The 26,893-nt window shown below is 41.1% G+C and overlaps 2 protein-coding genes and 1 pseudogene across 13 annotated transcripts in view; 2 read left to right on the forward strand and 1 right to left on the reverse strand.

Moving 5' to 3' along the window:
• ALOX5AP (arachidonate 5-lipoxygenase activating protein) overlaps window positions 1-26,893 on the forward strand; it is a 734,005-nt gene that overhangs the window by 528,151 nt on the left and 178,961 nt on the right. The gene's annotated exons all lie outside the window — the stretch shown is intronic.
• HMGB1 (high mobility group box 1) overlaps window positions 1-26,893 on the reverse strand; it is a 979,364-nt gene that overhangs the window by 82,798 nt on the left and 869,673 nt on the right. The gene's annotated exons all lie outside the window — the stretch shown is intronic.
• Window positions 7,898-9,205, forward strand: LOC126940736 (tyrosine-protein phosphatase non-receptor type 2-like; annotated as a pseudogene).

Here is a 26,893-nt window from a genome sequence, read left to right on the forward strand (position 1 = left end):
GGAGTCTTGCTCTGTTGCCAGGCTGGAGTGCAGTGGCGCGATCTCAGCTCCCTGCAATCTCTGCCTCCCAGGTTCAAGCGATTCCCCTGCCTCAGCCTCTTGAGTAGCTGGGACTACAGGTGTGCACCACCACGCCCAGCTAATTTTTTGTATTTTAGTGGGGACGGGGTTTCACCATGTTGGCCAGGATGGTGTTGGTCTCCTGACCTCGTGATCTGCCTGTCTTGGCCTCCCAAAGTGCTGGGATTATAGGTGTGAGCCACTGTGCCTGGCCAACCTCACGTTTTATACTTGGGGAGAAGTGGTTTCCTAACTACACTCTTGAGGATGGAAACTGGAAGTGTGATTTTTCTTTCTTTTCTTTTTTTTTTTTTAGAGACTGGGTCTTGCTCTGTTGCCCAAGCTACAGTTAACGGAACAATGAAAGCTCACTGCTGCCTTTAACCTACTGGGCTCAAGTGGTGCTCCCAGTTCAGCCTTTTGAGTAACTGGAACTACAGGTGGGTGCCACCATGCCCAGCTAATTTTTGTAGTTTCTTTAGAGATGGGGTCTTGCTATGTTGTCCAGGCTTGTCTTGAACTCCTGGTCCCAACTGATCGTCCTACCTCAACCTTTCAAAGTGCTGGGATTACAGGCATGAGCCACCATGCCCAGTCCAGTTTAGTTATTCTTTATACAATATTTCATTATTATTGAATTTTCAGTCCTACTCTGAATCCACCTTTAGGGGTACCTGAAGGCTCCCCTTTCTTGAAACTTGACTCTTACCCACCCCCCCGCCACAACACACACATTTGTAGGTGTAGGTTTCGTGTTGTTAATTACCACTGGTCCATGTGTCTCCCATCTTTCAAAACATTCTTTATCCCTATCCTACTCCTTCAGCACTACTGATGGGTTTTCGGCAAGGAGCAGAGATAATGTGTGTGGGCCATGCCAAGCCTGAAGTCCTCCTGAGATGTTATTCGCATAACTGATGACAAAGGCAATGGGGAAAAAGCGTTCTGCTGCTTAGTTTTGTCAGGTTTTGTCCAAGGTTTGCTTAGTTACAGTTTTAAGAAATTTTATCGTCTCTGATTTCTTTATATTCCATTGTTTTATTCTTTTCCCAAATATTATTTGAGAACTTACTAAAGGTAAGGCACTGGTCCAGCTGTAAGTTTTCTCACTTTACCCTCCCGTTTCATAAAAAATATTGTTGCTAAACATTTTCAGTGAAAGTTTAATAATTATGTATGTTGGCAAAACCTCATGAACCAAATATAGGGCAAGCTTATTTTCAACTGACTAACGATTGGTTTCCTTTACCCACAGCCTTAAGCAGAGTCAGGAGCTGAGCCCATTCCATAGATGCTAAACCTCAGCCAACCTTAAGACCTGTATGAGAACACATACATGTTAACACAAACCATTGAGTTTGGGGTGGGTTGCTACAGAGCATTATGTTGTCTGTCTAATACTATGGGAAAAGAGTACTTACAAACAGGACTTTAGGTTTTGTTTTGTTGTTGTTTTTTTTTAATATAAAGATATGGCTAGGCGTAGTGGCTCACTTTGGGAGGCCAAGGCTGGTGGATCACTTGAGATCAGGAGTTTGAGACCAGCCTAGCCAACATGGTGAAACCCTGTTTCTACTAAAAATACAAAAATTAGCCAGGCATGGCAGCACACACCTGTAATCCCAGCTACTTGGGAGGCTGAAGCAGGAGGACTGCTTGCACCCGGAAGGCAGAGGCTGTAGTGAGCCAAGATGGTGCCACTGGACTTCAGTCTGAGCAACAGAGTGAGTGAGACTCAAAAAAAGATATGGGTTAGTCGCCTATGTTTAGGAGAAAATAAAAATTATCATTCTACAATATAAAATGCTATTTTAGCGCTTGTTGCATTTTATCTAATGGTGTTTTTCTAGGAAAATTTACAATAGGAATACCACTATGTTTCAGGTTTTAAAATGGTCATAAGCACCTGATAGAGTTTGGCTGTGTCCTCACCCAAATCTCATCTTGAATTGTAGTTCCCATAATCCCCACGTGTTGTGGGAGGGACCCAGTGGGAGGTAACTGAATCATGGGGGTGGTTACCATCATGCTGTTCTTGTGATACTGAGTGAGTTCTCATGAGATCTGATGATTTTATAAGGGGCTTCTCCCCCTTTTGCTCAGCACTTCTCCTTCCTGCCGCCGTGTAAAGAAGGACGTGTTTGGTTCCCCTTCCACCGTGATTGTAAGTTTCCTGAGGCCTCCCCAGTCATGCTGAACTGTGAGTCAATTAAACCTCTTTCCTTTATAAATTACCCAGTCTTGGGTATATCTTTATTAGCAGCATGAGGACGGACTAATACAGCACCTGATGTAGGAAACTAATATTTTCCTTTCATTTGAAAAGGGTATTTCATTAGTAAACAGTATCTATTACACAAATTACATCAAGATCTGTGTGCCTCTTTCCAAAAGATAAATTACGAGCATTGTTACAAAATAAAAGAGTATGCGGTTTGCAAAATTCTTACGATGGGAGCCCTTCTTTGCCCAGAATTATGCTTGCTTGCCTCTTAATGCTTCCACTGAATTATGACGAGATGTCACTCAGAACCTATAGTTTCTGCCCTGGGGGACGTGTAAGAATGTCAGAACACCTCTCCGTGGTATCAGGTGCCTACAGAGCTTTGCTGTGGATTATGGACCAATTCCTCAGTATCTGTTCTTAAGACCAAATGAACCACACTGTCTTGGAAGTGCTGGTCTTGGACAGTAAAGGGCATTGTGCAGACAGCCGGAAGCAGTCCCTATTAACACTGTCCCTGATAGTGAATAAAGGGACAGCGTAAATTCCTTTGGGCTGCTTTCTTTCTTGATGTACTGAAACTTTAGTTTCAATGGAATCAAAAGAATCAGAGATGCTGGGTGCAATGCCTCACACCTGTAATCTCAACACTTTGGGAGGCCAAGTAGGAGGATCTCTTGTGCCCAGGAGTTCAACACCAGCCTGGGCAACAGAGACACCAACTCCACAGAAAATAAGAAAAGTAGCTGGTCATGCTGGCATACACCTGTGGTCCCAGCTACTCAGGTGCTTACTTGGGTCCAGGAGGTCAAGTCTGCAGTGAGCCATAATTGTGCCACTGAACTCCAGCCTAGATGGCAGAGTGAGATACTGTCTGAAAAAAATCAATCAATCAATCAATCAGAAATGTCTGACCAGATTGGGGCAGCATCTCTGTATTTGACAGATCCTAAAACAACTTAGTAATAAACTCTATTACTCTTATAGTACTAGTGATAGTGTTTAGAGTAATAAACAGAGTCTCACACTGTTGCCCAGGCTGAGAGCAGTGCACAATCACAGCTCACTGCAGCCTTGACATCTTGGGCTCAAGTGGTCCTCCTGCATCAGCCTCCTGAGTAGCTGGGACTACAGGTGCAGGCCACCATGTCTGAGTAATTTTTGTATTATTATTATTATTTTTTTTGGAGAGACAGGGCTTCACTATGTTGCCCGGGCTAGTCTTGAACTCCTGGTCTCAACAGACCCTCCTGCTTTGGCCTCCCAAAGTACTGGGATTATAGGCATGAGCCACTGTGCCTGGCACAAACACGAATTGTTTTTTGTTTGAGATGGAGTCTTGCTCCGTCTCAGCCTGTACGCCAGGCTGGAATGCAGTGGCGTGATCTTGACTCACTGCAACCTCTGCCTCCTGGGTTCAAGCAATTCTCCTGCCTCAGCTTCCTGAGTAGCTGGGATTACAGGCACCCGCCACCATGCCTGGCTAATTTTTATATTTTTAATAGAGATGGGGTTTTGCCATGTTGGTCAGGCTGGTCTCGAACTCCTGACCCCAGGTAATCTGCCTGCCTCGGCCTCCCAAAGTGCTGGGGTTACAGGCGTGAGCCACCATGCCTGGCCACAAACACTATTTTTTAAAGCATGTGTTGTTAGATTCTTCTACAAATTAATATTCGAACTCATTAGAAAGACTCTGGAATATGTGTATGTGTGTGTACTCGTTTTTAAAATCCTGTATTTTCCTTAACAACATTAAATTGAAACTCATTACAAAACAAAGGTTAATACTAGTGCTGTCATGACTATCAAGAGCTATGATATCCTTTTAGGAAGTCATGTATGTTCATTTGTCCATTTGTTCATTCATGTATGTGAAAGTTACAGAACGCTGACGTTGTGCGAGGGACCAATCTAAACACTGGGAACACAAAGGTGGGTGGCTTTCAGGGGGCTATCTAAAGTCCAAAGAGGAAAGCGGGTAACAAGAAGTTATTACCAGTGTGAGCAGTGCTAACGACTGAATGGAGTGAGAGTACATAGCCTCCCTGACATGGTGGGGAAGGATGTCAAAGGAAGGCTCTTAGACATAGAATCAAAATCGAGTCCTGGTGTTTGTCGTATTTCCTTGATGTAGGGATTCTCTCTCTGTAACTACCTATCATTCATTTGCCTCTTTGCTCAGTTCACTACCCGCCAAAGGAACTGCTCCGATGCCGAGTGACCCTCTGATGACACACTTGGGCCACCTCCTCTTTTGCCTGTGTGTTTGCAATATCTAGGTGAGCTTGGCTTTGGTACCATATCTGTTCTGTCATTCCTGCTCCAAAGCATAAGACTCACTCCCAAGAGGGAATTTCTGCATTTGAAAATTCAAGTTGTATGAAATATAAATGTTTCCTACTTTGTACGTTCTTTAAATTCATGTGTCATACATTACATTTACTAAGAAGTAGAAATACTTGTACTTTCGAAACGGAGAAAACTAGCTGGTGAAAGACAAAACTGACTCTAAACCCATCTGATAGATTCTAAAAAGTGAAGGTACTTTAAGTGGCACTACCCTGGCACATGTTCACTTTGGATTGCCAGGTAAACCGGTCCAACAGGTGTTAGGAGACAGATGTTCACCAAATGCTTAGCCCTCAGGGAGAAAACATTAACAAAACATACAACATAGTTCCCCTGAGTATCAGCAACTGAAGAAAGCATTTTACCATCTACTATCATGATTTCTAAACACAGGTTAAAAAATTTTGTTGAATACCTACTATACTGCAAGCAGTACTAGTTATGGTGATGAAAGATAAATAAACCCCTGATGTACAAACTAAACACCTTAATTCATTATTTCATGGTTAAATACATTCTAAAACTAAACTTTTTCCTCCACAAGTCTTCCTTCTCTTTGGGGTTTAAAAGCCTCATCCCTGAACTGAACCAAGTCCATGTTCTTAGGAACTCACTGAGTGTAGGGGATTGCCAAGTCCTGTTGACTCTTCTGCCCTCTGCAGTTTCAAAGCTGTCTTCACTTTATCTTTGGCACCATTTTCCTGTAAGCCTATAGAATCTGTCACCTTAACTACTGTAGTAACATAAAAACTCATCTTCCTGCCACAGTTTTGGGCCTTTCTTTTTTTTTCTTTTTTTTTTTTTTTTTTGAGACGGAGTCTCACGCTGTTGCCCAGGCTGGAGTGCAGTGACGCGATCTCGGCTCACTGCAAGCTCCGCCTCCTGGGTTCACGCCATTCTCCTGCCTCAGCCTCCTGAGTAGCTAGGACTACAGGCGCCCGCCACCGCGCCCGGCTAATTTTTTTTTTGTATTTTTAGTAGAGACGGGGTTTCACTGTGGTCTCGATCTCCTGACCTTGTGATCCGCCCGCCTCGGCCTCCCAAAGTGCTGGGATTACAGGCTTGAGCCACCGTGCCCGGCCTAGTTTTGGGCCTTTCTAATCCATTCTTATTAAACTGCTGCTAAAGTGACCATTTAAAACACAAAAGATGCATGAAATTATTCAATGTCACCTAGGCCTTCAGGATGCAGCCCAACACTCTAGCATACATCACTCCCTTCTCTTGTCCCATTTTTGTTTTTTCTCTATCATGAGCATTATGTCCCACGGTGTCCCACTAACCACTGCAATTTATTTACTTTTCGTAGAGAGAGGGTCTTGCTCTGTTGCCCAGGCTGGCTGGAGTACAGTGGTGTGATCATAGCTCATTGCAGCCTCGAACTCCTGGGCCTAAGCAATCCTCCCACCTCAGCCTCCTGAGTAGCTGGGACCACAGTCATGTGCCACCATGCCTGGCTATTTAATATTGTATTTTTTTGTAGAGATGGGGTCTTGCTCTGTTGCCCAGGCTGGTCTCAAATGATCCTTCTGCCTTGGCCTCCAAAGTGCTGGGATTATAGGTGTAAGCTGTTGCACCTGGCCAACCGCTGCAATTTTAAAAATGAACCAGTGTCCTCAGGTGTTGCTGTCCCTCTCACAACCCCATCCCGGACTGCTCTTCCCCAGCCCCTGCCCATGGCCTTCAATTAATTAACTTTCTCCCCTCCTTTTTTTATTTCAGAAAATTTAAAAAAGTTGTAAGATTAGTGCAATAAACACATACATACCCTTTACTTATATTCACCAGTGATTAACATTTTGCTACATTTGTGTTCACCTGCTTTTCCCCATCCCCAAATATTTACTGTGCTGAATCATTTGAGAGTAAGTTGCAGACATTATGACACTTTACTCTTAAATTTTTCAGCACGTATCTCCTAAAAATAGGACACTCTTACATAACCACAATGATCATACTTAGGAAACTTAATATTGAAATACTAAAATTTAATTTGAATATAGAGCCGATGCTCATATTTCTCCCTAGCTGGCTGACTTCTATTTATCTTTCAAGACTAAGCTCTAGAAAAATGACCTCCCTTCTCCCCACACCCCCTCTCTGTCCACACACAGAATACAGTGGGTATCTCCCTTCTCTACTTTTACTACCTTTTAGTATACTTCTATTGAAGCACTTAGAACACACTATCACATTATCTATTTTCTTTTCTGTAGTATCTGAAACTCAGCTAGACTCATTTTAATTCTTCTTTCACTTCATATACTACCCAGCATTCGCTGGTGACTGAATGGATAAATGAATGAATGCATGCATGATGAGACACTGAAGATTCTCATTCCACTCTCTCATTATAACTGGTCATGTGTCTCTCAACATTCTGGGCAATATACCACGTGTTCTCAATTTCACCTCTTATTTCAAACACTGTGGTGGTGCCCAGGCCTGCGTGGTGGGCTTCTTTCATCTTGTGCAGATGCAACCTCACAGCACCTGCTTCTGGCCTCTGCCCCGGGTTTCTGGCCCCAGGGCTATGTTGGAGCTGTGACACAGGAGTCCCATGGGAACCACTTGGCACTCGGGCGTGGACAATCTGGCAATGGGGGACAGTTAAGGCCTGTAAGCTTGCCCTTGACCACTGAGGGACAGAAGCGCATAGAAAAATGCTTGTCTCATTTTTAGCCCAGGGTGGCCAATTCTGAGATACACGTTAAAAGGTTCCTCAGAAGCTCCCACAGGATCAAGTAGCAGACATTCATAATGTTTGCTAATTTGAAAGGGACCCTTGGGTTGGCCTTCTCTCCTTCCGGGGGGGTCATTCTTCTGTCTTATCAGTCTATTCCTTGGTGTTACATTCCCAAATAAACTCCCTACCTACCTCCAAGTTGTCCGTACAGGCTTTGCTTTCGGGAGAGCCCAGACTAAGACAATGTGGTAACGTAAAACACCAGCAGCTTGGGAGCCAGACAGACCTGACTGTGAAACCAAGTTTGCTCATTCACTAGGCCATCACCTCGGGCACATAATTTAACTTCTCTCAGCCTCACTTTCTTCACTTTATAATGAAGATAATACTTTATAGGAGTATGGTAATTACTTTATAGGAGTATGATAATTAGAAATTTACCATATATATACATGAATAGAATATATACAAATTCCTTGAGTAATGATTGACTATAATCAACCACACTGGGTGTCTGTCCAGCTTAGCAGCCATCCTCACTCTTCCATTTCTCTTAAGATTTACGACTCGTCCCAGCCATGCCCACCATCATCGAGCACGAGTTTGAGGAGTTGGATGCTCAGTATCGCTGGCAGCCGCCGTACTTGGAAATTCGAAATGAGTCCCATGACTATCTTCATAGAGTGGCCAAGTTTCCAGAAAACAGAAATCGAAATAGATACAGAGATGTAAGCCCATATGATCACAGTCGTGTTAAACTGCAAAATGCTGAGAATGATTATATTAATGCCAGCTTAGTTGACATAGAAGAGGCACAAAGGAGTTACATCTTAACACAGGGTCCACTTCCTAACATGTGCTGCCATTCCTGGCTTACGGTTTGGCAGCAGAAGACCAAAGCAGTTGTCATGCTGAACCGCATTGTGGAGAAAGAATCGGTTAAATGTGCACAGTACTGGCCAACAGATGACCAAGAGATGCTGTTTAGAGAAACAGGATTCAGTGTGAAGCTCTTGTCAGAAGATGTGAAGTTGTATTACACAGTACATCTTCTATGATTAGAAAATATCAATAGTGGTGAAACCAGAACAATATCTCACTTTCATTACACTACCTGGCCAGATTTTGGAGTCCCTGAATCACCAGCTTCATTTATCAATTTCTTGGTTAAAGTGAGAGAATCTGGCTCCTTGAACCCTGACCATGAGCCTGCAGTGGTCCATTGTAGTGAAGGCACTGGGTGCTCAGCACCTTCTCTCTGGTAGACACTTGTCTTGTTTTGATGGGAAAAGGAGATTATATTAACATTAAAAAAGTGTTATTGAACATGAGAAAATACCGAATGGGTCTTATTCAGACCCCAGATCAACTGAGATTCTCATACATGGCTACAATAGAAGCAGTAAAATGTGTAAAGGGAGATTCTAGTATACAGAAACGGTGGAAAGCACTTTCTAAGTAAAACTTAGCTCCTGCTTTTGATCACTCACCAAACAAAATAACGACTGAAAAATACAATCAGAACAGAATTGGTCTAGAAGAAGAAAAACTGACAGGTGACCGATGTACAGCAAATGCAAGATACAATGGAGGAGAACAGTGAGAATGCTCCACGGAAACGTATTCGAGAGGCCAGAAAGGCCACCACAGTTCAGAACGTGCAGCAGATGAAACAGAGGCTAAATGAGAATGAATGAAAAAGAAAAAGGCCACGGTAGGCACCTAATGTTCATGACTTGAGAATATTCTGGAGCTATACATTTTGAACCATTGATGTGCAAAGCCAGACCTGAAGCCCACTCCGGACACTAAAGTGAGGCTTGCTAAACCTCTAGATTGCCTCACCGTCATTTGTTTACAGAGTAAACTTTACATACAAAGCATGAGGAGCACCCACCAGCAGAAGACTTTGCAGAACTTTTCATTGGATGTGTTGTTAATTGTTTTTAATGCATGTATGAAATATAGAAATATGTAAAAAAAATAAATTAGGAGAGATTCCTTTGTATTGTACTGCCATTCCTACTATATTTTTATACTTTTTGGCAGCATTAAATATTTTTGTTAAATAGTCAAAAAAAAGTTTACTACTTGTCCCATCAGTTTCCTGGGGATGGGTTCATGTACTCACATTCTTACTAGATTTTGTGACTATTAGCAACCACAATTCTAACTACTACATTGACTATTACACTAATACACAAAATAAACAATGCCTAGAATTATTTTTAAAAACAATCATCCTAAATGTACAAAAAGACAAACCACATTTCTATAATATATTATCTAAATTTCAGGAAGAAATTCTCAACCTTTGAATGAGACATTTAAGAAAACTAGGTATCAATATCTCATTGGAATATGTTGTTTTGTTTATACCTCATATTTTCAAAGCTTTGGGACCTCAAAAGTAGTCCTTATTTAAAAACTTCTACTCGTAACCATAGTCTCCATTGTCAAAAAGGAATGTATAAGGATTATTATGCTTGAAATATTAATCTGTATGGATCTTACAAGATACTCCAGGTTGCTTATACGCTTAGTGGGAAATGAGAATTATTCAAAAGAAAAATTCTATTTTCCCAATAGGAGAAGTGTCCAAAAGTTTCAAAGACCTCAGAAAAATCAGCTTTTGGATGCTTGCTGCCACAGCTGTCAATAAGCAGGAAATAGCAGTAAGTCTTCAGAGAGAAAATTCATTAAAACAAGTCATTGAGGCTGGGCATGGTGGCTCACGCCTGTAATCCCAACATTTTGGGAGACTGAGGTGGGCAGATCACCTGAGGCTGGGAGTTCGAGACCAGCCTGACCAACATAGCGAAACCTTGTCTCTACTAAAAACACAAAAATTAGCCAGGTGAGGTGGCAAGCAACTGTAATCCTGGCTACTCGAGAGGCTGAGGCAGGAGAATTGCTTGAGCCCGAGAGGTGGAGGTTGCAGTGAGCCGAGATCCTGCCATTGCACTCCATCCTGGGCAACGAGAGAAACTCTGTCTCAAAAAACAAAAAACAAAACAAGTCACTGAGAGCATGACAAAGAGACGTCTGCATCCCATGTCTACTGCAGCACTATTCTCAATAACCAAGATACGGAGTCAACCTAGGTGTGCAACAACAGATGAACGAATGAAGAAAATGTGATATATACACACTATGGAGTATTATTCAGCCATAAAAAAGAGTGAAATCCCATCGTTCATGGAATATAGATGAAACTGGAGGACATTATTTTAAGTGAAAAAAGCCAGGAACGGAAAGTTAAACAGTGCATGTTCTCACTCATATGTGAAAGCTAAAAAAAGTTGATCTCATAGAAGTAAAAAGTAGGACACAGGATACTAGAGGCTGGGAAGGGAGAGTGACAGAGAGATTTGTTAAAAGATACAAAATTATAGCTAGATAGGAGAAATGAGTTCTAGTGTTCTACAGCACTGTAGAATGACTATAGTTAACAATAATGCAATGTATAGTTTCAAATAGCTAGATGGATATCGCACATCCTCAACACAAAGAAATGATAAACATTTGAGATGGTGGATGTGCTAATTACCCTGATCTGATAACTATAAATTATATGTACGGAAATATAATTATGTGCTCTCAAGAACATGTACAATTGCTATTTGTCAATTTAAAAAATAAATTTAAAAACTGTATCATCGAATCCTTAAGATGCTAAAGTTAATTTACTTATATAACAAATTAAAAAATTATTTCTTATGCTAATGTTTTTCAAAAAGTATAGCTTTTATGACTTTATATAAATATACCTAAAATAATAATTGTATGATATGTTTTTGTAGTCTAATAAAATTGGCACTGAATTCCAATTTTTTGAGGGTATCTTTTTCCATGTTTTCATCTTTATTTTCATATGGGAATTTCTAACTGAAATAAGTTGCTCCTCAAGTTCTAGGAGTTGACCCTAAAAGTAATCAATGTGATCCTCACCACGAGTTCCAGAACTAAAAAGAATGCCTAGTCTATGTTCCTTTGCATTTTTATTTTATTTAAATGTCTGTCTACCTGGTCCCCTTGATTAGGGAGCAAGCCTCCGAGGGTCAAGACCATGTTTCACATCTCTGGGGCCCAGTGCCTAGCACAGAGCTCTGTCCATATCTGCACTCCAATAAATGTTGACCTAAGACTCTTAGACTTGTGATTCACCTTGTAGTTAAAAGGGCTTTGGAGGTCATGTAACCCATTCCCTTAACTCTCCATCCTACTTCACCAATAACCAGCTTTTGCAAGACACTTCCAGGGGAAGAGTTTATGCGGAGACAAATGATTTCATTAACCATCACACAGCTAATTGTTACCTGATTCTTACTTAAACTTGGTCCAACCTTGCCTCTTTTTAGTCTTTGACTGAATGGCTCTAGTTCTCACCTAAAGAATTATGTGAAATCCAGTTCCAGAAAGAGAAGGGGACGTTGAGAGGAGAGAGCGAGACAGGGCACAGAACAGACTTGAGCCTCAGGTCTATTAATTCGATACGTGTTCACGTGGTTTCTGACTCTAGAACAGTCATACAGTGTCCCTGAGGTTCCTGTGCTTGGCTCCCTCCTTTTTTCACATGTCTGGCATCTCTTGTGTATGCCTGAGAAGGATCCATGCTAAAATTGTAATGACATATATACCTAAATTAGCAGCATACAACTTCCAAAAACCGAGCCTATGCAAGAGCTATTAAAAAAAAAAAAGGATAATGAAGAGAACAGGATTTGAGTTGCTGCTTCTTGTATTTCCCTTGGAGCCTTCCCAGGCAAATATGGATCAGAAAGCTTTTCTTGTCAATTCTAATTTGTGGTAGCCTAGAAATTTAACCCTTGCTACTTTGATTGCCTGATTACATCTTTCAATGGAAAGGTAAAAATGATAAAAGAAAACAATATTCTAGATACTCTGTTCTCTGTAATTTGATGCAATTCAGTTTATATTCACTTGGCAAAAGTGAACAGTGCTGAATTTTAAGAACTAGTGTCTATATCTTACATCTCATTCGTAGCCAAAAGTGTGGAGTTTAAAACCATTTGCTCACCAAGACCTCAGCAGAAATTTTTTTCAAAAAATAATTGAAATGAAAACATAAATCATGTAAAAAAGATTTTTTTTTTTAAGATGAAAAAATGTTCAACCTTACTGGTTTTAGAGAAATAGGCAATAAAATGTCTGGGCTTTTTAGCAATAATCCTAGTTGTTAGTGAAACACCAAGTCTGTCTCTAACAGCCATCAGCTATGAAACCTTCGTTTTTCCAAAGACATTCTGACAGATACAATCAAACTGTTCAAGTGTCCCACAGATACTGCAAATGTTGATCCTCAAAACCACAGGAGCTTTCTTTCCTTATTCCCCTAGAGCAAGTATGATCCTGAACTTGTTAGAAATGCAAATTCTTGGGCCCCACCCCAGACCTACTGAATCAGAAACTCTGGGAGTAGGGCCCAGAAATGAGCTTTTCACAAGCCTCCAAGGGATTCTGATGCATGGTAAAATTTGAAGACCACCAATACCTCAAAAGGAGATGGATTATAATTTCCTTGGGGGCAAGGACCAAGCCTGTTGAAGGTTAACCCTGGCTCGTGACTCATAGTAGGTGTTCAGAATGTGTTGAATGAATAAATGATCTGTACACTTTTCCAGAAAACTCTGAGTCTATAGTTACTTTCAATTTTAAAAATATCTTTTGAGGACTTCTCTAGAAATAGGTGAGTCCGTTTCTCACATTGCCAAATGTACCTGGGGTGGAGGTTGGGGGTGGAGGAAAAATCACCCCTGTTGAGAAGCACTGCCTTAGATCATTCCTTACCAAGGTAGGTTAGGCACTGGCCTCATTCCAAGGCCAGTTGCTTCCTGTGCTTCTAGAGTGGCTAGGGAAGCACACTGTGGGAGAACCGTTTCCTCACCATTGACAATGGTCATTTACAAGACCATGGCCTATTTTACAGGGTGAACTCCCAATCCCAGTAAGATGGCCCGAGTTTCAATGCTGGTTTACTAGTTTTGCTTCCTTGGCCAGTGAATTTAAATAACCTGTCAAAAGAATGAAGTGATGGAGGCCAGACTCAAACCAACTGTGTACTCTATCCACACCTCTTCAGCAATATGGCATATCACAAAGTAGTGTTCAGAGATGTGCGTGTAGTAGGCTGCCCGCTCTAACACATGAGATCTAAATTTAGATAGCCACATAGGGAAATCGGATTTTAAGAAAGCGGATGGAATTCAGCTGCAAATAGATAGACACCTGGAATTCTGGGAAGTTCTAGCTGCTGCTGCTCAACTAAGGCATAACTGAACTCAAGATTTACAAAAATGTATTTCAGCCCAAGTATCTCCATAATTACTAACAAGGGACTGAGGAGGAGACTGTATATTAAAAGGCTAAAAATATCTACACTTGGAAATAGCAGATTGTGAAAGGGTATGTGACTGACAATTATTAAATAATTAAGAGTATGACTAAGATGAATATGCATTCATTCACCAAAATCTCATATTCCCAAAAAGCAGGAAAGGTAGTACAGTGAGATGGATGACACCTTCATATGACTCAGATGTCATGTGTTTCTCACCATTGAGACTGGATCAGACCCCCAAGGCACCCCCTCCCAGCATTTACCAGAATGTGTGTGTAACTACAGGGATGTGTATAATTATTTGATAGTTTCTCTTGTATCCTGTACCAATGAGGGTAGAGATTGTATCCCACTTATCACTGCAGCTCCAGGATCCAGTTTCATAAACATTTGTTGAATGAATGAATAAGAAAAGAGGACACCCCCAAAGAGGCTGCAAGGGAAAAAGCTAGAAAGACAGAAGCATGGGGAAAAATTAGGGTCATGTAAGTCAAAGGAGGAAAAAAGTTCCATGGTGGGTGCTCAGCAGTGTCTAATGCCACGAAGGCATGAAGTAGGATAAAGGTTAAAAATTAGCCTTTGGTTTTGGCAAATATGAAGCTTATTGGTAACCTTAACAAGAACAATTCCATCAGAGAACAGAAGCTAATTGCAGTGGGTTGAGTCATCAAGCAGGCATAAGGAAGTAGGGCTACCCAATTATAAGCTACTCTTTCAGGAAGCTCAAATCTGAAGGTTAGGAGAATTAGGTCAGTAGCTAGAAGGAAATGTGGAGTTGAGGGGCTGTTTTTCCTCCCAAGGAGTATAAAGGTGTAACATTAGATGAAACTACTTGAGACAAAGGCCAATATCAAGAGAGAAGTTAAAACGCATGCCTCAAGATTCAGGAAGGGATGGGGTTGGGCTTAAAAAGGTAGGAGCCTATTTCTTACCCTAGGAGAGAGAATAAAGAAGAAAGGATAGGTTCCCATGGAGATAAATTTCTAAGTGTTGAGGAAGAGGCTCAGAAAATTCTAGCATGATAGGCTCACTTTTTTCTTTTTCCATGAAGGAGATGGCAACGTCAACTGACAGGAGAAAGGTGACAATACTGACGGGTTGAAGAACGACGGACATTTGAAACAACTTCTTAGACCAGTAAAGGCTGGAGTTCATAAATCAGAACTGACTTCAGGTTATATATGTTTTTCTCCAGCAGCATAAGATAACAGAGCGAGGTCTGCAGAAACGAAAGAAGGGTCAGACAAGGATAGTTGGAGCTAGTGCAAGGAGGGAAGCACCACGGTGGGAGCCAGGTACCCCCTGGACTTATAATTTACACTGAATTCCAACAATAGAAGGGCTCTAAGCAGGAGAGTGACAGATTTCAGAAGACTAGGACACATTTGGTAAGAAAGTTGGAGGAAAACTTGACTCTGGAATCAGGGCGGCCAATAGACGGCAGTATTTTCACAGAGGAGGGAATGGTCAACAGTGACTTTCTAGTCTGAAGCTCAGGAGGAGGAAGCAACTCTACCTGATGGTATGAAGATCACGGAGGTAGCTGAGATCACCTAGCCTGTGTGTGTCGAATGAGAAGAGAAGAAAGACGAGGAGTTCCTGAGGGGCACAGACTTTCAGTGGGGCTGTGGTGACAACACAAGAAGAGAGGCTTGCAGAGGAGACTGAGCAGCTGTCATGAGAGAGGTAGGATGGTGGACTCGGAGAAGAGGCAGATGATGTTCTTAAAGGAACGACACTGCTGCCAAGGAGTCAGCCAGTTGGTGACAAGGAAAGACCCTGTTGCGAGAAAAAAGTCAGTGAAGTAGTAGGAACGATGACAGATGACACTAGGTTGAAGAGTGGCAACAGAGGGTAGACCACTCTTCTGAGACACTGAAGAGGCGTAGTTAGAAATAAAGGGGAGTCGCCAGAAAGGAATTTGTGGCTAAGCAAGAAGTTTTCTTTAAGATTGAAGATACGTAAGCATGATTTAAATGCTGCTGGGATGGAGTTCACAGACCTGGAAGACAGAAGAGAAAGCGGGTCATCAAGAGAGTGGGATTTACTTAAATGATAGAGGAAAATCTCATCCACAGGAAATGCAGACATGAGGGAGGGGCCAGACGAACAGTGAAACATCAGCAACTGGTCCCCCAACTTCTGAGTGAATGTGGAGATATAATCAGGCAAAGGACTGCATCATCTCCTGGTTAATGATGGAGTCAGAGAAAAGAGTGTCTTATACAGAAGTTGTGATATATTTGGCCGGGCGCAGTGGCTCACGCCTGTAATCCAAGCACTTTGGGAGGCCAAGGTGGGCGGATCACCTGAGGTCAGGAGTTCATGACTGGCCTGGTCAACATGGCAAAATCCCGCCTCTACTAAAAATAAAAGAAAATCAGCCAGGCATGGTGGTGCATGCCTGTAATCCCAGCTACTAGGGAGGCTGAAACAGGAGAATTACTTGAATCTGGGAGTCAGAGGTTGCAGTGAGCCAAGATCACACCACTGCACTCCAGCCTGGGCAATGGAGCTAGACTTGGTCTCAAAACAAAAACAAAAACAAAAACAAAACAACGTATTTATTATCACTGCATAAATTTCTGTATAAGAAATACTCTCTAATATGAAGTGAATTTATATATAAAATTATATAGAACCACTATAAAATACTCAGAGGTTTATAAAATTTATATATAACCTTATGTTTACATATAAAATTCCATGTAAATGATTATAAAATACTCTTATACAAAAAGTATATGAATTAAATTATATATCAACTTACTTTTTATATTACAGTATTTTTGTTACACAGAAGTTTATATAGTGACAATAAATATTTCTCAAGAACGATTTCATATAATAGAAGTATAAGTTATCCATTTCTAATAGTGAAAAAGAAAAGCAGTCCCACACCAGTGACAGGGCTATGAATCTGAGAGGTTCAAAGACTTCATTCTTAGAGACACTGAGGTCAGGGTATGGCCAACACATCTGAAGTTGACAGAATTGGCGCTGGGTTGGTTGGAGGACGTACAGCATTACTATCACAATGGCAGACGCTTGGCCTTGATAACTAGCAAATCAGGGGGAAAGATTCCGGTTTCCTCTGTCAGTATCTGAACTAGTGTGTTCCCAAAGGGTGGTGGTGAAGACGGTTTATGGAAGGCACAAGATCAGTAAACCATAAAGGATTGGCTCCAAGAAGGAAGGAAGTAGACCAAGTGTTAATGGCAGTGCCATGTAAAAGCCAGGTCTGGGATGTATGTTCTACACAGTTTGGGGGGTGAAAAAAGTGTCAGCCTATAGAGCACAGGGCTTTAAGCCTCAAGTACTGTTAACAGCAGTTTACTAGTCTACAGCAGGAATTATAACTAGTAATTCTAAGGGCAATTACTCAGGCAAGTTTTACTAGAACAAGGAAGCTCTGCTTCAAGGTCAAATCGATTTCTGCATTTATAGAAGTATCTAGATATTCTCTGTTCAAACAATGGCGTAAAATCCCCACAAATTTAATTTCTGATAAGAGTGTTCCCCATATTGCCTGGCCAGTAGTGATAATATTGCTTGGCTATTATTAATGAAACATTTCTGTGGTTGGGCGCAGTGGCTCACAGCTGTCATCCTGGCACTTTGGGAGGCTGAGGCAGGAGGATCACTTAACTTCAGGAGTTCAAGAGCAGCCTGGACATCATGGCAAGATCCCATCTCTATAAAAAATTTCAAAATTGGCTGGGTGTGGTGGCAGACACCTGTCGTCCCAGCTACTCAGAAAGCTGAGGTGGGAGGATCACTCGAGCCCCAGGAGGTTGAGGCTGCAGTGTGCCGTGACTGTGCTACTGCACTCCAGTCTGTGCAACAGTGAAAGGGCTCTGTCTCAAAAAAAGAAATAAAATAAAAATTAAAAACCGATTTCTTTCTTTTGGTACATTATAGCCACGCACTTCAACGGCTAGTACAATTATTTTTCTGCAGTTCCATATTTAGATTCTAGCTAAAAGTAACCTAGGACCTTCATGTCGGAGGTGTCTTTGGCAAAACTGTTATGTGAGTGAAACGATTAATCAGTTGAGGATGAAGACGCCTCACTGCTAATGAAGATGTGGTTTAAGGATTTTATGCACCCAGTTCATTTATTAACAACTTGTTTAAGCTTTATTAGCTGGGTCTCCTTTATAACTGTGTTCTTTAATTTACAAGACAATAAAAATTAAAATGGTAAATGGAAAACCTATCTTGCTTTTCAATAAATAATTTATTTTAATAACTTCATGGGCATGCTGGCCAAAATGTTTTAGCTGTGAAAATAATTTCAATTCACATTTTTTGGAATCAATGCTAAAAGGTGACATATTCTCAAAGGAAAAGTGGACAAATGACCAGTTATAGGACATGATTAAGAAACTAACCGCGGGCCAGGTGCAGCGGCTCATGCCTGTAATCCCAGCGCTTTGGGAGGCCGAGGTGAGTGGATTGCTTGAGCCCAGGAGTTCAAGACCAGGCTGGGCAACATGGCAAAAACCAGGCTCTACTAAAAATGCAAAAAAAAAAAAAAAAAAAAAAAAAAAAAATTAGCTAGGTAACTAGGTGTTGGTGGCTCACACCTGCAGTCCCAGCTACTCAGGAGGCTGAGGCATGAGAATCATTTGAACCCAGGAGGCAGAGGTTGCAGTGAGCCAAGATCGCACCACTGCATGCCAGCCTGGGCAACAGAGAGAGAGACTCAGTCTCAAACAATCAAACAAACAAAAAGAAACCAACCACTGCCCTGTGCTTGGAGAGATGTGTTTATCTTTACCACTAAAGACTGTTGGAAGTAAATTTTAGAAGGTTTATAATACCTAAAAGTAATCACTTCTGTCTTATGAAAGGTTCTGCTGATATTTTTCTATTGTGGCCAGTAATGGCAATATTCCAGAAGTCATATTTAAGGAATATCTTTAGTGGATTCAGCAGTTTTTCAAATATGTACTTTTATCTCTCCGACATTCATGATTGCAATTTATCAAACTGACCTCATGATATAAACTGTACTCTATGATGCCTCATAGTACAGAAACTGGAGGCAGAAAGAGAAGTTGAATGCCTAAGAATCTGTAATTCTAAGACTCAACATAGACCATTCAGCATTAGTGGTTCTAACAATCCCACTGCAAAATGAGTTGATAATGTGGAACACTTTAGTGAACTAAAGCATAAGGAACCATGTCCACCTAATGCAGCAAATTAAAACACATGATAGCTACAATTAATGAAGCACATAGTCCTGGCTGGGCACTATGGTACGTCCTTTACATAGATTATCAACCCCATTTTAGAGATGAGAACATTTGGGCTCAGGAAGATAAAAATCACAAAAGAAGAGACAGAACTAAGATTTGAAACCAAGTGTGACTGGGTTCATATTAAGCTTCCATTTCTGAATTTATATTAGAGGTCAATAACTCACCTTTGTCCTTTTAAAATAATTTTTGGCTCTGTGACCTACATGGGCAAGCTGTTATTTACAAACCACCCACACATCTAGATGGCCACTGTCTCACCATCCACTTTGACCATCAGGGCTCCTAGCGTGCTATCAAGGGGAATGCTATAATTTTGGAGTTGTAAATCTGAGGGCTTAAGAAAGAAAGAAATTGTAAAAAGCAGGCATTACTCAGGGGCACAGATTGCCAGGCAGATCTGTCATGCTTATGGGTAACCTCCTAGGGCCAAAAATATATGTGCCCAAACTGCCTAAATACTGCCTTTCACTTCATAATACTGCCTGAAATCCTGTCAAATTAGAACTTCATTTGCACTGCTTGTCAATTTTTAACACATAAGCAAATCACCTGGAGATCTTGTTAAAATGCAAATTCTGATTAGGTTAGGTCTGGGTCTGCATGTCTGATATGCTTCCAGAGGACGCTGATGCTGCTGGTCCATGGACCACACTTAGAGAAGCAAAAAAGATGTCTGATATTTACTCTCCGGTTGCCTAGCAGGGTTTCTCATTTAGGTGAGATCTCTTTGTGCATCATGATGGGAGGGATGAGCTGAAAAGCAGCAAATTAAGAGTGAGTTAAGTGTCTGCCTCACTTCCCTATTATCTGTAACAAGTAGGTACGGGCATTGTGGCCAACCAGAAAATTCTTTCCAGGGCCATGACCCTTGAGATTATGTTGCAAAGATGCAAGGACAACTTAGAAATAATTTCCAGCACTGGCGGCACTGAGTGTCTGTCAGTGTGCTGGTGGCACGGTCCTATTCAGCTTGTGGCTTACCTGCCTGGCCCGTTTGGTTATGGGCCATTTTCTGAGTACCACGGAGCATCGCCCAGCTGACAAGGGCTTGTACTCCACCCCTGGTGCGCGGAAGGGAAGCGTGGCTGCTAGTACGCTTGGTGCAAAAGTAATTGTGGTTTTGCCATTCATATTTGATACAGTGAGTCGCTACTTTCCTCAGGTGAAACTGGAACTTGAGGGGACACACTCAAGTTCTCAAGTTCTCATTATACAGTACTAAGGTTCAAAAATCAGCAATTGTATCAAACACAGGCTCTACAGCAGTGGTCAGCCAACTTTTTCTGCAAGGGGCCAGAGGGCAGATGTTTTAAGAGTTTCTGGGCCCCATATGGTTTCTGTTCCAACTATAAACTCTGCCACTGTAGGGCAAAAGCAGCCCTCCACGATCCATACATGCATAGGTGTGTTCCAATAAAACTTTATTTGTGGACCCTGAAATTTGAATTTCATAAACTTTTCATGTGTCATGAAATATTCTTTTGATTTTTTCCCCACCTTTTAAAGTGTAACAACCCTTTTTAGCCTGTAGGCCATATAGAAACAGGCAGGGGGCTGGGTTTGCTGACCCTTGCTCTGAAGCAATGGTATCTTGATCCAGTTTATACCCACAAACTTTTCTCCTGGAAACCATGCACTTAATTCTCATCTCTTCTTACCATGACAACACGAAGTTATTCTATATAACAAAGAGATTGTACCCACCCAAGTCAGCATTTAGATCATGTCATTGGCTTCCTCAAAATTTTGATCTTTATAAAAATCAATTAAAGCACCTTAAAAGGTAAGCAGTGATGAAATATATGAAATAATGGGCTAATTAAACATCACCTAAATAGAAACTGTGAGAAGAACCATAGATGCGAAAAGGAATCATGAAGTAACCAACGTGGAGGATATCTTGGTTTAGAGATTTGATGAACACGAGTTTTGATTTCAAAAAATTTGTGCAATACTCACTGCTTTGGTGGGCAGCTTGCTATGCAAGTTGGTAGAAAAATTTATCCTGAAGTCACAGCTCTCTACCACTCTAGATTTTTCTTGAACTAACTACCATTTCAAACCATTTTAGGTAGAGTTACTAGTTCCAAGTCTCAGGCAAATTGCCCTGGTATTAGCCCTGTTCTTTCTGTGGTCACAAGTCAAACTACAATGGTGAATAAAATTAGATGATTTCTTTAATCTTTCCTTTCTCAGCCCCTGTAGTCAATTTCCAGTACTCCATTCAAAGAAAAACAAAAAATGTCCAAATATAACCTTATTTTAAAACTTGTTAACCACTGATTTCACTTGTTAACCAAATTTCTTTCTTTTTTTTTTCTTAAGACTGAGTCTCACTCTGTCGCCAGGCTGGAGTGCAGTGGCATGATCTTTATTCACTGCAAGATCTGCCTCCTGGGTACTGGTTCAAGCAATTCTCCTGCCTCAGTCTCCCGAGTAGCTGGGATTAGAGGTGTGCACCCCCACACCCAGCTAATTTTTTTGTAGTTTTAGTAGAGGCTGGGTTTCACCATGTTGGCCAGGCTAGTCTTGAACTCCTGACCTCGTGATCCGCCTGCCTAAAGTGCTGGGATTACAGGCATGAACCACTGCGCCCAGCCTATTAACCAAATTTCTAATCACACACACTTGAGGCCCAGTAAATGCCTGCTGAAAAGAGGGTGGTGGTGGTGAGGCAATTGAGGGACTAATACTGATAGCTGCTGAAATCTTGTATAGCACTTTCTTGTTAGAACACTCCATCACGGGCTCCCAGGCCCACACTACATGAAGGTACTTTTAGCTCCCCTGCTTGCTCTTTACCCAAATATAGTTAGCAAACCCTGGGAACTAAATAGCATCGACACACTTGAAAAAGACAATCGGGCAAATCCCAACTGCTGTGCTCCTGCAGCTAAAGATGAAGACTCACCCATTGGGCAGGTGCTTAATTGTACCTAGAAAATTAATTTCAACGGTCCCATGACAACACATGGGCAGTGAAGCTCTAGTGTTCCCCCTAGATGGAATCTTCCAGGATGTAGAGTTTCCCATACCAGCTCATCCTCCCATTCTTCCATTCTTCCAGATTCCGGTTCTTCTCTTACCTAGTGTGTAGTGGGCCAAATGGTGGCCCCCTCAAAAAGATATGTCCATGTGTTAACCTGGAACCTGTGGATGTGACCTTATTTGGAAAAATGGGGCCAGGTGCAGTGGTGTGCACCTGTAGTCCCAGAACTTTGACAGGCCAAGGTGGGAGGATCGCTGGAGCCCAGGAGTTCAAGACCAACCCAGGCAGCATATTGAGATCCCTGTCTCTATAAACAATAAAAAATTAGCTAGGTGTGGTGGCATGCACCTGAAGTTCCAGCTACTTGAGAGGCTGAGGCAGAAGGATTGCTCAAGCCCAAGGAGTTCAAGGCTGCAATGAGCTATGATCGTGTCACTGCACTCCACCTGGGTGACAGAGTGAGACTCCCTCTCTTGGGAGAAAAGAAAAAAAGGTCTTTGCAAATGTAATAAGGAATCTTAGATAAGATCATCCTGGTTTAGGATGGACCCTAAATCCAATGACATTTGTCCTTACAAAAGAAAGGTACAGGGAACTGTGAGACAGACACAGAGGGGAGGGCCTTACGAAGCGGGAAGCATAGATGCAGTTACAAGTCAAGGAGTGCCAAGGACTGTCTACAACCAGAAGGCAGGAGAGATGTATGGGATGGTTTCTCCCTCAGAGCCTCCAGAACTTCTGGCCTCCAGGACTGTGAAGAATCAATTTCTGTCGTTTTAAGCTACCAAGTTTGTGTGTCATTTGTTATGGCACTGGTAGTATTAGGACTCTAATACACAGTATAAAAAATAATCATAGGGCCAGGTGCGGTGGCTCAGACCAGCACTTTGGGAGGGCAAGACGGGCAGATCACTTGAGGTCAGGAGTTGGAGACCAACCAGGCCAACATGGCGAAACCCTGTCTCTATTAAAAATAAAAATTAGTTGGGCATGGTGGTGTGCACCTGTAATCCCATCTACTCAGGAGGCTGAGGCAGAAGAATTGCTTGAACCCGGGAGGTGGGGGTTGTAGTGAATGCTACTGCACTCCAGCCTGGGCAAAAGAGCTAGACTCCTTCATCCTAGGACATAGCCAAGTCTTAAGCAGCAAAAAGAAGTTATTAAAGGTCTGTAGTTCTGCATTAAGCAGCACAGGCATGTACCTATGAGTATATGATTATAAAAGTCCTGGGTCAGGCCCATTTCAAACATGGCCTCTTTCCACCAACTGTGTACTATTTCTCATTCCACAACTAGAGATGATGTCTTTATATTCTGTCAAAAAAGTGAATTTTTGTGGGATAAGACATTATCCTTGTGTTAAACGCACCAGTCTTAGTGTAAACAAGCCTAGTTCCTTTTTCATTTTGGCTATCTAATATGCATTTGCATATGCTAGGCAGTGTACTAGGCACCGTAAATACATTACCTTGTTTAACCTCTACAGGATTCTGGGAGATATGCATTATCCCCATTTTATAGATGAGAACACTGAGAAAACGATGTTCATAAATGCCTCACTTTATGAGACATATAAATACGTCTGAGATGACATATTTACTCAGTGGCAGAACCAGGCCTCGAGCTACTCTGAGTCTGATTTCCAAAGCCCCTGCTCTTAATCACGTCAACTTCTTTCCTATATTACCTTTCCCAGAGTGCGCTCTCATGGACCAAGAGCAGAAAGTGCAAGTTACTAGGCAGCAGAAAACTGTAGAGGTGGGAAGATTAGATAAAATATGTAAATAAGAAGACTTTAAGACACCAAAACCAAATGTAAATACTTTACCACCTGAATCAGTGCTTGTATTCATGAGGCTAAAGGTCATCCATTTTATCTCTAGGTCTGGTGATGCCAATCCTGATCTACAGCCAGCAGCAACAGTTCCCTAGTCTGCCTAGAAGTTTGTAAAGGCATGGGCTTTGGTAGGAGGTAGACGAGAGAAAGCAGAACAGATTATTACAAACCCAGTGCATTCCCCCTTGATGGGTCAACAGCGATTTCTTTGTAACTGAAGGACAGCACACTGGTTGTGATGACTCATGAAAGAGTAGGAGGGATAAAGAAGTCTGAGGCATTGCCTGGAAGCCTCGCTCTGCTTAAACAAGTACACTAATGGCTCATGCCTGTTACTCTCAGCACTTTGGAAGGCCAAGATGGGTGGATCACTTGAGGCCAGGAGTTTAAGCCCAGCCTGGTCAACATAGCAAGACCTTTTCTTTATTAAAAAAAAAAAAAGAAAGAAAGCAAGCAAGTAATAATGATTCAAGTTCTCATTCTCTACAAAATTCACTTACGAATTTCCAAATGCTAGTGAAAACTTTTAGGTATTGCAAAACTGTCTTAATGCACAACTGGATTCTCATTTTACTTAGTCTAAGATGACTTTTTCACCTTGAACCTCTGCGTCTTTGTGATCACTTAGCTTTCTGACAAGCAATTTCAGTGAGTGTTTATCAATTTGCATCCACACGCTGACACATAGGGGTCTACTTACATATCCTTCATGTAATCATCTTTCTACGTGGTACACTTCTGACTTTGTGTGCAGCTTTCTTATTTAAGCACTGTATTAAATGCTCTGCTTCCTACACCCTTAGGAACAATGAGAATAAAAGCACAATTTTGGTTACTTCTTCATATCAAAGGAAGTTCATCTCCCGGTTATTAAAAGCCATTATTAAATGGCCATCTTTTTGTGCCCCCGTGTTAAGCACTCTACCAATACACCATTAAATAGATAAGGGCCATACTCCACAGAGATGATGGTTCTATATTCTGTATTTTCTGGGGGAGTTCTAATTTCATGCAATTCCTTCTTCTTAAATAAAGGCAATTCTCTAAATATATTACCTAATGTGCTTTCATTTTCATATTCTTGTAAGATTTTTCACATAAATCAATTCTCAAAAAATAGTATCATAGGCCTTTTAAAAATAGTCATGTTCAAAAGTCAGGCTCATGAATAAATGTGTGCATTCATTAGATATATTTTCATAAATTCAAATTTAAAAGAATAAGAGTAGCTAGAAGGTGGAAAATCTTATTCTGATTAGGAATGCACAATCACAAGGAAGTGTTTGATATATCTAGTCATTTTATTCTGCATTGTTTTATTTTGATTTTGGTAAGACAAAAAACAATGTAGAAAGTTTGACAACTTAAAAAAGTAATATGAGGGTGAGAAAGCCCTCTTCCAGGATTAGCGAAAAATGGCTTTTTTTTTTTTTTTTTTTTTTTTTTTGAGACAGAGTCTCGCTCTGTTGCCCAGCTGGAGTGCAATGGTGCCATCTTGACTCACTGCAACCTCCGCCTCCCGGGTTCAAGTGATTCTCCTGCCTCAGCCTCCCAAGTAGCTGGGGCTACAGGCATGCACCACCATGCCCGGCTAATTTTTTAATTTTTAGTACAGATGAGGTTTCACCATGCTGGCCAGGCTGGTCTTGAACTCCTGACCTTGTGATCTGCCCGCCTCAGCCTCCCAAAGTGCTGGGATTACAGGCGTGAGCCACCGCACCCGGCCTAAATGGCCAAGTTTTATTATGGACAATTAAGCTGTAGAATAAAAATCTACTTTTAATAGCTGGCATAGTGCCTAGTGGTTTTGAAGCCACAAGCAGGTTTACAAAAAAACATTTAAATCTATTTGAGTCTACAGAAAACTAAGATTACCTAAGCAGAAAATGAAAATAGTTCAGGATTAAGGAGTCTTAACAAATGAAGAGTATAGGTATTTTAGAAGTATTACTTTATATTTTTATAGTATGCTAATAGTTAATATTTACATTCCTACAATTTTAATGAGTTTATCTATATTAAAATAATTTAATGGATTAGTATGTTTATATTTGCTTTTAGTAAATGTAGTGTAGGATAAACTCAGCTGTCTACACCCTAAGACTACACCTGAGGCTGTTTCTGTGTTGATATATACCTGAATAGCAGATATTACTTGAGAGGAAATAAAATAGCTTCAGGCCTAATTTTGCAAGTTTATGATGGGAGAGTAAGCATGACTTCAAAGAACTGACTTTGAGTTAAAACTTGAAGAATGAATGTGATGACAGCAAGTATAAAACAATGCCAGGCAGAGGTGGGACTGTTTACGGGTATTAGTGCAAGTGTGTTGATAAATGATCAAAGTAGGAAATACCTTTCTTCCCCCGTACATGTTGGAAAATAACTGCAATAGAATGCAAGGACATCTCAGAGATAAATGTTCAACGTAGCTTTTAGAGACCGTTCAGTTACTTTTTGTAATGACATCGGAATTGATTGCATTTTGAAGGCAATTCTAAATGCAAAGTCTTCATTTTGTTGACAGAAGCTGGGTTATTTATTATGAAAATCCAAAAATCAAGTAAAATATCTAATTAGGATTATACCAGCAAAGGCAAAGTTAGAATTCAAGACTTCATGATCATGGTAGGATTATTTTAACGTAACTCTGCTAATTAACTGAAATTTCCTTTAACTCTCACATCTGCCTTTTACTTCTTAAGACATTTTTCTAGTATTTCACCAGAGCAAGATATCAGAAGGGTAAATCTCTTACCAATGAACTTTGCTAATTCTTAGTGACTCCGTGACTCTGGTGTAAGGATCAGGAAAAAAGTGAATGAAATACATTTTAATATATTTCTGCTTTCTCTAATTCCAAAGACCACTCGAAAGAGTAAGTTACTTGTGGGTATTATTTAAAACTTGAGATTAAAAGAGACCGTGATTACCCTTCATGGATTTTGGCAAAACTTAAGCCATTTCATTAGAAGAGCAAAGCAAGCCTCCCACACTCTTGGCTTATTCTCACAATTATCTAGATATCTAGCAACAAAACTCAAGTAGTTTGTTAACTACAGATGCCAAGGGCTGACAGTTTCACTTTCAGTTTTCAGAATACCTTTTGTTTCAGTG

The sequence above is a fragment of the Macaca thibetana genome, chromosome 17 (genome assembly GCF_024542745.1).
Source record: "Macaca thibetana thibetana isolate TM-01 chromosome 17, ASM2454274v1, whole genome shotgun sequence".
NCBI lineage: Eukaryota > Metazoa > Chordata > Mammalia > Primates > Cercopithecidae > Macaca > Macaca thibetana.